Source organism: Salvelinus alpinus, chromosome 4 (genome assembly GCF_045679555.1).
Source record: "Salvelinus alpinus chromosome 4, SLU_Salpinus.1, whole genome shotgun sequence".
NCBI classification, from domain to species: Eukaryota; Metazoa; Chordata; class Actinopteri; order Salmoniformes; family Salmonidae; genus Salvelinus; species Salvelinus alpinus.
Window position 1 is genome coordinate 99,182,038 of NC_092089.1, and position 12,673 is coordinate 99,194,710.

At 39.1% G+C, this 12,673-nt stretch overlaps 1 long non-coding RNA gene across 1 annotated transcript; it reads right to left on the minus strand.

The window, feature by feature from the left end:
- Window positions 1-420: 420 nt before the first annotated feature.
- Window positions 421-2,469, minus strand: LOC139574800 (uncharacterized). Its single transcript, XR_011674833.1, has 3 exons — window positions 2,084-2,469; window positions 1,356-1,487; window positions 421-750 (listed from the first exon to the last, which is right to left on the minus strand). It is a non-coding gene; the product is annotated as an uncharacterized lncRNA (long non-coding RNA).
- Between the last annotated feature and the right edge of the window lie 10,204 nt (window positions 2,470-12,673).

The window sequence follows — 12,673 nt, forward strand, 5'->3', positions numbered from 1 at the left end:
CCTGTCATCTTATTTTTTTATTTTCACACATAGTCAAACCTTCTACGGAAGGCCGTCCTAAAGAGCTGTTTGTTATCCCAATAAAATACTGCTAATTTGCAAATGCAATAATAAAAAAAAAAAGGTCCTCATACAAGTTTTGATGAGTAACATATTATTTTAGTTTGGAGATGTCTTGCCAGATTGTATGATGTGACTACCACTAGGTGGCAGTGTTTGTTCTTGGTTTAATTTGACAGGAGGATCCCGCCCCTTTTTCATCGATTGCATGGAATTAGACTTCAGTTTCTTGCACAATGTTGTCGTGTACCTTCAGCCATGCAAATGTCAACATCAGCCGTTTTCGTCAAAGATAAATGATTGAGCTGCAATTAGTAGATTTGTAAATCATATAGCTTTTTCATGCTTATTCTGAAGGGGTGAGAGCATTATGTAGTTTATTAGAAAACAAAATAATGAAATGTACATTTTTAATAAGACATGGTATGGGACACGGTGTATATACTATCTCTGAGACAATTTGCGATTGAGTCTACGGTGCTATGACGGGCGAACCATCCCTTAGGCCTGTGTTAGTTGGTACAATCCGAATGGGACCTTCCACAAGGCCCAGGATGACGGACACTACCAATGCATAAAAGAGGGTGGCACAGCAGATGTAGAAAGACCACCCAAGATATCTGAACATCAGGGGTGACTGCTCTTCGATGGACACCAGGAAGAGGATTACAGTACTGGTACACAGGATCACTGGTAGGAATAGAACAAAAAAACAAAGAAAACGTAATAATATATTGACAGAGAGGAAAATAAACGAAAATTGTATTTGTCACATGCGCCGAATACAACAGGTGTAGACCATACAGTGAAATGCTGACTTACAAGCCTTTAACCAACGATGCGTTAAGAAGTTTTAAGAAGAAAAAAAGGTTTTAGATAAAAAAATACAAAATAAAAGTAACAAATAATTAAACAGCAGCAGTAATACAATGCAGAATGATTATTTTAAAACATGAAGATAAGAACACCTTCCAAGTAACAAATACATTTGGCGTATAAAAGCTGATCTTGTATCCCGATCACACACAAATTCCCACCAAGCATGTATTGCAGCCAACAGAAATCAGCATGCATATAAACTAGCAAGTATTTTTTGACATCCTGGGCATTATGTAACCTGGAATACAAACTGATACTCCATGTAACCATACTGAGCATATCTGTTTGGATTCATATCAATCTGGATTCCACGCCATGTCATAATGCTCTAATGCAGTGACAAATCCTTAAGCGTGCACAAACACCTACTTGAGACATATTTCATAGGCTACCTGAGATAATATTTCATTGCCTACCTGAGATAATATTGAGGAGTAGTGCAGCAATGGCTCTCCTACCACTGTTGAGAGCTGGTCTGATAGTGAAGAGAGCAATGAAGGAGAGAGCACTGGAGCCAGAGAGGAATATCCAAGACAAACTATATGTACCTGATAATGAATCAAATAGGTACTTATAGGTATCTGACGTTCATGCTATCAACTTAGCCTATGTTGTCATTTGTACACACAGTAGTAGGCTGACAGTCAGCCATTTCAGGTACATTTCTTGTGTTATTTAGAGAGAAACATCCACCATCTTAAAAAGAGACTAGGCCTCAAGTTATAACATACTGTAATTGTAGTTTAATACTGCAATTTAAGTTGTATACTTAAATGTATACTAATTGTAGTGCTACGTTGACCTGTTGTCGTTCTCTTGAATAAAACAGATGTGTACGTCAATATAGCCCAGTTTAATGAATAGCCCACATTCATCACATTTTGTGAGTGGGAGACTGCTGCCTGACAAAATGTGAAATTGAGTTTGATGACAGTATGTCACACATACACTACTACCAACATACTGTCACAGTGGTTTGGAATAGCACTGTATGCATCCCAAATGGCACCCTATTCCCCAGATAGTGTAGTGCCCTATAGGCCTCTGGTCAAAAGTAGTGCACTATAATGGGGATATGGTGCGATTAGGGATGTAGTCACTCTCCCTCCACAAAAGGACAACATGTAACGGCAACGCTGCTCACCCGTCCATGCTGGAAACATGGTGCAACTGGAGAAGCCTACGTAGCTGTTACAGATGGCAAACAGGCCCACGCTGGTTCCCTCCGGTTGGACCAGCCACCGTGGAGCACACAGGCACATTGTGTACAGCGTAAACTCCACAGACACCATGACTATCATCACTGTTACTGGGTTCCTCATTTTGTCTTTCTCTGCTCTTCAGATGTTCTTGAAAATGTCCTCTTTCAAGCAGCTCAGTCAGATGAATTAATTACTGGAAGATCAGGGATAGCCTTTTAGTTGACACGTTATAGCCTATCTGATGAAATGGTTGTGCTTCTTTGGCTCAGAAATGGTTGTGTCCAATGACAGCCTTGGATCTTTGTGTTCCTGCATTCAGAATGTGATGTGTATTCTGTTCTATCAATGATGTCATGTTTATTCAATCACAAATGATACTGGCTTAGCTAGACGGTCACAGATACAGTCTATTTGCTTTGGTGATTTTGGCAAACGTTGACCATAAGGCAGGTATATCTGGGACCGCATGCTTATTAAATACTTTGTTATTGTAAAATTAATCTGTATTGCTTTCGTCCACAAAATAATGAAGGCTATCTAGAGGGACAATTGTAATGCTTCACTCAACTTATTCATTGCAGAGGGAGATCTATGGAAACAGGGAGACTTCGTTTTGTAATTCATACCAAAAAAATTGAAATATTTCTAAATAAAAAAAATCAAAGTAATAATAATAATAAATTAATAAATACAATTGTGACTGAATGAATCAAACAGTAATTAAACACAATATTAGGTAATAGACAACTTACTGTAGGTGTTGTTAAAATTTACATTAAAATATTTTTCACTTTTTGGAATTCCTACAACCCAAGACTGTTGATTGTTTAATATAGAGACTGATTGATGAGCTATGATTGAATAATTGGCTGTTCAATCAAGTGTCTCAACAGCTTAGATAGGAAATCCCAGGGAGGTACAGTAGATTCACCCTCCTCTCACTACCCTGTCTGACTCTTTCCTGAGTTTACCAGCGAGGTCGTCCTCCCGAGGGGAGGAAAACGCTCCTGTTAGATCCTGTGCTCCCTGCCAAAGGAAACAGAAATCTGAGTTATCCAGAATTGAGTTAAATGTGTATATTGAGTGCTGAGAGTAAATATGCAACAGTGGGCATACAGACATGGTTGGATTGGCTGAAATATGATTTATTAACTGCACTGCCCACATCATTAGATTAAATTCAAATCAAAATCAAATCACATTTTATTATTCACATGCGCCGAATACAACTGGTGTAGACCTTACAGTGAAATGCTTACTTACGAGCCCCTAACCAACAATGCCGTTTAAAAAAATAGAAACATTAATACAAAAATATATATAATAATAAAAAATATAAACAAGAATAAGAAATAAAATGAACAAGTAATTAAAGAGCAGCAGTAAAATAACAATAGAGAGACTATATACAAGGGGGTAGCGGTACAGAGTCAATGTGAAGACTATATACAGGGGGTAGCGGTACAGAGTCAATGTGGAGGCTATATACAGGGGGTAGCGGTACAGAGTCAATGTGAAGACTATATACAGGGGGTAGCGGTACAGAGTCAATGTGGAGGCTATATACATGTGGTACTGGTACAGAGTCAATGTGAAGGCTATATACATGTGGTACTGGTACAGAGTCAATGTGGAGACTATATACAGGGGGTACTGGTACAGAGTCAATGTGGAGGCTATATACAGGGGGTACTGGTACAGAGTCAATGTGGAGACTATATACATGTGGTACTGGTACAGAGTCAATGTGGAGACTATATACAAGGGGGTAGCGGTACAGAGTCAATGTGGAGACTATATACAGGTGGTACTGGTACAGAGTCAATGTGGAGGCTATATACAGGTGGTACTGGTACAGAGTCAATGTGGAGGCTATATACAGGGGGTACTGGTACAGAGTCAATGTGGAGGCTATATACAGGGGGTACTGGTACAGAGTCAATGTGGAGACTATATACATGTGGTACTGGTACAGAGTCAATGTGGAGGCTATATACAGGGGGTAGCGGTACAGAGACAATGTGGAGACTATATACAGGGGGTACCGGTACAGAGTCAATGTGGAGACTATATACAGGGGGTAGCGGTACAGAGTCAATGTGGAGACTATATACAGGTGGTACTGGTACAGAGTCAATGTGGAGGCTATATACAGGGGGTACTGGTACAGAGTCAATGTGGAGGCTATATACAGGGGGTACTGGTACAGAGTCAATGTGGAGACTATATACAGGGGGTACCAGTACAGAGTCAATGTGCGGGGACACCGGTTAGTCGAGGTAATTGAGGTAATATGTACATGTAGGTAGAGGTATTAAAATGACTATGCATAGATAATAACAACAGAGAGTAGCAGTGGTGTAAAAGGGGGGGGGGCCTTGTTGAAGGCTCCACTAGCCTACAGATGTCAAATTGAAGGAAATAATGAAAATACATTGTTGGTGTCTAAACTCTGACTTTACACAGCCAACAATGGAACGCAATGGAGCCGGATATTAAAGCCACAATCTATAATTAGTTTACCAGCCAAACAGCAGCCTTGCTTTTTTTAAATACCATTTCGTAGTATGATTGAAGGTGCACAAAATAACGCGAATTAATACTTAGTGATACTTTTTAGACAACATAAATCCAGTCCCAGCTGCTGCTGATGGATATTGTGAGGCCTGTCCTTTCAAACAAATACCAAGAATCAAACAGCATTGTGGAGCTGCAGCAATGATGAACATCACAACAGCTCGGGCTTGTTCTGACGAGCTCACAGCAGTGATTTTCATTGCATTCCAAAGTTGAATGTCTCTTCTGGCCAGGAAGGCTGATAGTGCTGCTGATAACATGGAGCAGGTAGACTGATCCCAGATCAGTGGTTTGTTTAGACTTCCTCCTCTTCTAAAATCATGGCTCCATCTATAAAAATGGATGGATACGGATACAGAGACACCGAGCCTCATAGAAAAAGACCCCTTCAGACACAAGACAACTCCAGACACAGATTATCCTCTCATGCCCATGCAGACACTAAGATAACACACACACAACCCCTATCAGACTTTCAAATAGAAAAAGACTAGCCTCTAGGAAGAACCCAAAATGGACGATGTGTTTATTTGAGAGAGTTGAAGCAACATGTTCTGTGACTGAAAGACATTGGAGTCATCCTAAAATGCAATTAAGAACACTGCACCCTTTAATTTGTTAACAATAAACAGACCGGTTTATGCTCAAATTTACTAAGTCATTTTTTACAATTTAGTGAACGTTTCAGTAAAGTAACATTTCTGCGGAAACTCAAAGAATGACCAATGTGCTTAACTCCTTTTTACGGCCTGAACACCCTGTTTAATCTCCTCTGTCCAGCTAGGCTGGATGTGAGCCAAAGTGCCTGGCCAGACCAGAACACCAAGCACAGGCTGTGATTCAGTAGTCCCATACACCACGTCATCAGAGTTTTAAACAGTGGGCTACATCTGCAGACATTTCACTACTCAGAGGGACTAGTCGGCTGCCATGCAAGGCCAATAGGTCTTCTTCTCTGCATACTGCCAAAAGAGGTCTTCTTCTCTGCATACTGCCAAAATAGGTCTTCTTCTCTGCATACTGCCAAAAGAGGTCTTCTTCTCTGCATCCTGCCAAAAGAGGTCTTCTTCTCTGCATACTGCCAAAATAGGTCTTCTTCTCTGCATCCTGCCAAAATAGGTCTTCTTCTCTGCATCCTGCCAAAGTAGGTCTTCTTCTCTGCATCCTGCCAAAACAGGTCTTCTTCTCTGCATCCTGCCAAAATAGGTATTCTTCTCTGCATCCTGCCAAAGTAGGTCTTCTTCTCTGCATCCTGCCAAAACAGGTCTTCTTCTCTGCATCCTGCCAAAACAGGTCTTCTTCTCTGCATACTGCCAAAAGAGGTCTTCTTCTCTGCATCCTGCCAAAATAGGTCTTCTTCTCTGCATCCTGCCAAAAGAGGTCTTCTTCTCTGCATACTGCCAAAATAGGTCTTCTTCTCTGCATCCTGCCAAAGTAGGTCCTTTAATTTCAAGATAATCAAATACACTTACTCTCTCAATATTAACAATTTGACATCTGTAGGCTAGTGAAGCCTAAAAGACATCATGGATGGGCCTAGAAACTGCTCCACATGATGACAATACCGTCAGCGTCACCTGGTGTCCTCTGTGTGTCTCTGTGTAATTACAGAGTACAACTAACTGCCAATCAGTATAAATCTACAGGGTTACTATGTGGTCAGACAGACAGTTACGATAGCCTGGACTCAGATTTGTTTGTGCAAGACATCACACACAGATACAGGACCAGGGTGGTGCATAACAACATTCATGCATTTGATTTGATTTGTTTTGATTAGGATCCCCGTCGCCGATGGCGACAGATCGTCTTACTGGGGTCTGACACAAAAGACTTTACAATTAACACATATTTAAAACATTGACATATAGGTGTGTGTGTGTGTGTGTGTGTGTGTGTGTGTGTGTGTGTGTGTGTGTGTGTGTGTGTGTGTGTGTGTGTGTGTGTGTGTGTGTGTGTGTGTGTGTGTGTGTGTGTGTGTGTGTGTGTGTGTGTGTGTGTGTATCTATCAGTTACACATACATGTCAGTATATACACACAACAAGTAGTTCACATGGGGGAGAGGCGTTGTGCCACGAGGTGTTGCTTTATTTGTTTTTTGAAACCAGTTATGCTGTTCACTTACGCTACATAAGATGGAAGAAAGTTCCATGCGCTCATGTCTCTGTATAATACTGTACGTTTCCCTGAATTTGTTCTGGACCTGGGGACTGTGAAAAGACCCCTGGTGGCATGTCTGGTGGGGTAACTATGTGTGTCAGTGCTGTGTGTAAGTTGACTATGCAAACAATTAGGAATTCGCAACCCGTTAATGTTTCTTATGAAAACAAGAAGTGACGCAGTCAGTCTTTCCTCAACTCTCAGCCAAGAGAGACTGGCACAGTAATACTACTATCCCTCTAATTACATGGAAGAGCAAGACGTGCCGCTCTGTTCTGGACCAGCTGCAACTTAACTAGCTCTTTCTTTGCAGCTCTTGACCATATGACGACAATAATCAAGATAAAATAAAACTAGAGCACGCAGGAGTATATATTTTTATATGTATATATACATTTCTGGATATATATACTGTATATGTTTTTTTTTGGTGGGGGGGTAGGCCAGCTTTAATATTGCAGATAGATTGTAGCTTCCATCAATGTAATTGTCTGCATCACTTCCAATCCCCCATATTGTCACACCCTGATCGGTTTCACCTGTTTTTGTACTTGTCCAGGTGTCGACTATCTTCCCCATTATCCCCTGTGTATTTATACCTGTGTTCTCTGTTTGTCTGTTGCCTGTTTGTCTTGTCAGGTCTTACCAGCGTGCTTTCCTGTCTTCCTGCTTTCTAAAATGTCTGTTTCCTAGTTTCCCCGGTTCTGACCATTCTGCCTGCCATGACCCCGAGCCTGCCTGCCGTTCTGTACCTTATTGACTCTGCCCTGGATTACGGACCTCTGCCTGCCCTTGACCTGTCTTTTGCATGCCACCTATTTGGGTCAATAAACATCTGTGATTTCTAGCTGTCTGCATCTGGGTCTTATCCTGAGTTCTACATATACTGTATATATAAACTCAAGTCGTACTTTCTCAAAAACCTTTTCACGGTCAGCTATGAATAGCAGGCCTGGTTTCCCAGATTTGTCATAGTGTTCTTTTGTTTACAGTACTTGCAGTATCTCCAATGTATTGTCCATGGAAAAACCTGTCTGATTAGAATGAATAATGTCCGACAATACCTTTTTAATTCTATGCACTATACATTTTGCTAGAATTTTTGCATCACAACACTGAAATGTAAGGGATCTCCAATTTTTTTAATAGTCTGGATCTTTATTTTTCCCACTTGGAACCTATTTCAGTAATAATGAAATCAGACCTTCTTGTTGAGTGTCTGATAATCTACCATTTATATAGGAGTGGTTAAAACATGCTAATAACGGTCCTCTGAGTATATCAAAAAAGGGTTGGTATACCTCCACTGGTATGCCATCCAGCCCTGGAGTTTCCCCCCTACTTAAAGGCTTTAATTGCATCAAGAAGTTCCTCCTTTGTAATTTTGCCTCCACATGAGTCTTTCTGTAATTTTGTTAATTTTACATTATTAATAGAAAAAGAATCCATACAATTAGCTTCGGATGGAGGAGATGGAGGAGACTGCTTAAAGTCCTTTGCTTCCTCTTTCAAAATATAATTTGGTGAATCATGGGTGACTCCGTCATTTGTAACAAGATTCAGTAAATTATTTTTGGTAACATTTCTATGTTGAAGATTTAAAATTAATTTGGTGCATTTTTCCCCATATTCCATCCAGTTTGCTTTATTTTTATAATATATTACACTTGATATTTCTTGAATAAGTTCCTCCATTTCTTTTAGTATTTCCTTTAACTTCTTCCTGCCTGCAGGACTTTATTTGTGGAGTGTGGTGTCAAAAAAGCAAAGCATCTCTTTATTACAGACAGACCTCTCCCCATCTTTACAACCATTGAATCTATATGTTTTGACCATGACAGTGTACAGTCTAAGGTAACAACAAGGGATTTAGCATAGGGCTGCATCAGCCTGCATTGTCATCTTTGTGCATGTTCACAAAAGTCTTGTTATGGATTATTGTACCAGAGAGGGACAAACAGAGGACAATCAAGAACCTATAATTTACACTTTAACTAAAGAGTAAAACCCAAAACGAACTCACTAGGCTTTCATTTATTCCAGTCTGTGTTTGTGCTGCTGTTGGAGTTGCATCCCGAATGGCAATGTTCACTATGTAGTGCACTACTTTTGACCAGGGCCCATAGAGTGGTGCATTACTTTTGACCAGGGCCCATAGGGTGCAGTTTTGACCATTTGTAGCGGTTAGCATAAAGCCAAACATCTATCATATAAATGGACCTCTGTCCCTCCCAGTGCAGTCGTCATTGTTTAAGGACTCAGTGAGGCTTAATAGAGAAAATGAGGCTGAGGTGTTTGATCTTTCCAGCAGCATTTAATGTTCAATCCTCCCCTCTCCCCTTTTGGATTTCCCAGCTTCCCCGTGGTATGCACTCATCCTGAAGAATTTACTTATATACTTTACTAATTCACTCATGCTGAAGTATTTACTTACTATACTTTACTTACTCCCTCATTCTGAAGTATTTACTTACTATACTTTACTTACTCCCTCATTCTGAAGTATTTACTTACTATACTTTACTTACTCCCTCATTCTGAAGTATTTACTTACTATACTTTACTTACTCCCTCATTCTGAAGTATTTACTTATATACTTTACTTACTCACTCATGCTGAAGGAGTTATTTATATACTTTACTAATTCACTCATGCCGAAGGATTTATTTAGTATACTTTATTGATTCACATGCAGGTCTGCCAGAAGCGAAATATAAAAACTGTAGAAAACTGAAAAATCACATCACTAAGCAGGTTTCCATCCTTGTATGTAAAGTACATGTCGAATAACATTTTTTATGACAGGCTTGATGGAAACAGAACATCAGTAAACTTTCCAAATGTTGACAAAACAAAATATGCTAGACAAGATGGGATCTTTTTGTGTTGGTAAAAATTATTATGCGACAAATGTCGGTGGAAACGCTTTTATGCACAAATATTGATATAATAACCATCATAGTGAAGTAAATTTGAAGTCACGCGATGACATGTTGTGTGGTCCTCCCACTACGACTCAGGAAACCATGCAGTTTATTAAGCTACAGATGAAATAAATGAGGATGAACTTCACAGGATGGTGAAAGTGCAAGGTGATGCGCTTGATGCTCTTTTCAATAAATATTGAGGGTCTTATTCTGGTGACATGATCAGCTATGCTTGGCTGCCATTTGACAAATAAAAATAATCCTGCTCTTTTGTCCATAATAATCTCATCATGTAGACTAGATAGCATTTTTATAGTATACTAGATAGTATTTTCATAGTATTCTAGATAGTATTTTCATAGTATACTATATTGTATTTTTATAGTATACTAGATAGTATTTTAAAAGTATACTAAATAGTATTTTTTAAAGTATACTAGATAGTATTTTTTTTTATAGTACACTACATAGTATTTTTATAGTATACTAGATAGTATTTTTTAAAGTATACTAGATATATATTTTTTATAGTAGACTAGATAGCATTTCTATAGTATACTAGATAGTATTTTCATAGTATTTTAGATAGTATTTTTGTAGTGTAATAGATAGTATTTTTATAGTATACCAGGTAGTATTTGTTTTATAGTATACTACATAGTACTTTTATAGTATACTAGACAGTATTTTATAGTATACTGGATAGTATTTTTATAGTATACTAGATATGATTTTTATAGAATACTAAATAGAATTTTTTATTGTATACTAGATAGTATTTTATAGCAGAAGTTAGTGTAATATCTTACAGTATGTTGTTCTTGTCTATTACTGTTCTGTATTTTGTCATGTATTTGTATGTTTTATGTGGTCCCAGGAAGAGTAGCTGCTGCATGTGCAGTAGGAAATGGGGATACTAATAACCTAAACTAGGCTAAACTAAACTAGACAACCCGCACAGCCTACTCGCACTGTATCTGCGAGCTGTTGGCTAGAGAGCAGGTGCCAAGACCAGAGTAGATACATTTGCTATTTAAACACAACAGTTTTTTGTAACTAAACCATCGGTAGTGTTGAAAATGCGATGGAAACACATCGAACTTTAGATTTTGTTTCGGTACATGAACATTTAAGCGAAGAAGTACAATGAAGAAGTACAATTTATGTGCACTACCTCATCACGCACAGATTTTATCCGCCATAAGTACATTTTTTGAAAACCTACCACTGGATTATAGAATATTCGCATGAAAATCTGTCACCCATTGGATGGAAACCTAGCTATAGTGATTGCTGCCAACTTTTTCCAACTAATTCTTTCTTTCTCAGATAATAATTTTGAGAATGAAGGTGTATATAGTAATCTGAGGCTCACACACAGCTAGTTATCTGTACTGCAGGCAGGCAGCTGGGCTTCCTGTTTTGCATGTTATTTTGGCATTAATACGTGTCGCATATCAGTTTGCAAACAATGTAAAAAAATATATATATTTATGTTTTTGCCCCACCAAGATTTACATGCTAAAATCACCACTGTCTACACTAGATTCCATCTTCCAGTCCTTCTGTATAACTAAATCTGTGACGACTTGTTGGCTCAGATACAGGCTGTGTACTAAATGGCCCCCTATTTCCTATAGTGCACTACTTTTGACCAGAGCCCGCATAGGGAATAGGGGGGAATTTTAGACACAGCAGCCTGTACAGACACTACTGCTGCCACGTCTACAGGGAACCGTGAGACTCAGTTTAACTCTGTATAATTACACCGCCTCCTTTCTCTCTCTCTCCATCGCATGCATTGGGTCTGGGGTTTAAGAATCTGTTCCGGACAGAATGGAAAATGCCACGTTGCATTGCAGCTATTTTCCCCTTGTCTGATCCAGATGTTGTTCTCTGTCCACACTGGTCTGACTGGGAAACAGACATTAGTAATCCACCATAGAGAGGCACCATCCGATATATATGTATCTGTAACCCAGTGTTTCCCAACTCCAGTCCTCCAGTATTCCCAACAGTACACATTTTTATTGCAGCCCCGGACACACCTGACTCAACTTGTCAATTAATCATCAAGCTCTCAATGAGTTCAATCAGGTGAGTTTGTCCAGGGCTACAACAAAAACGTGGGCTGTTGAGGGTACTGGTGGACTGGAGTTGGGAAACCTATAACCCACTTCACAAAAATGTGAGTTGAGATTGATTATTTCTGTCTGATGGTTCAATGTTGCACCAGTCACTGACTCCCCCAATGATAGAGAAATTGTTGCAGCAGGCCAATAAGATTACTTATCTCCACGTTGCCTCTCAATTTGTCCCCTTGAGGTTTATGAGAAATATTTGAAACAACGTTTTAAACTTATGGAAACAATAATATGAATCAATATTTCATCTCATCTGACATTGAAATTGAGAGTGAAACACATGACAATTTGACAATGTATTCTGTATTTCAGCAGCTTCTTTCAGTAGTTATATCGTTTGTCCTGTGGAGTCACTGTCAAATGTCATCTAGTGGTTGTGTATATCATACCGAGGATGGAAACCTGTAGGCCTAATTAGTTAGGGTTGAACCACGATGACATGACCCTGGTCAGGACGGTTACATCACAGTAATAACAGTCATTAGATCTTCTCCCTGGTTTCCCAGACACATCGTCAGACAACATAGAAGCTGAACATAGGAGTGGTTTCATGTGTTTCAAAACGCTATCACTGTCAAGTAAAATGTATACACAGTAAAATATCTGCTGTCTACTGTAAGATAGAAACATAAGAGTAACAACTTCTGAAAATGCATATCCTCGGAGTCTCTAAATAATGTCAACAACAACAACAAAGAAAGTAAAAAGCAAACCTCAGAGTG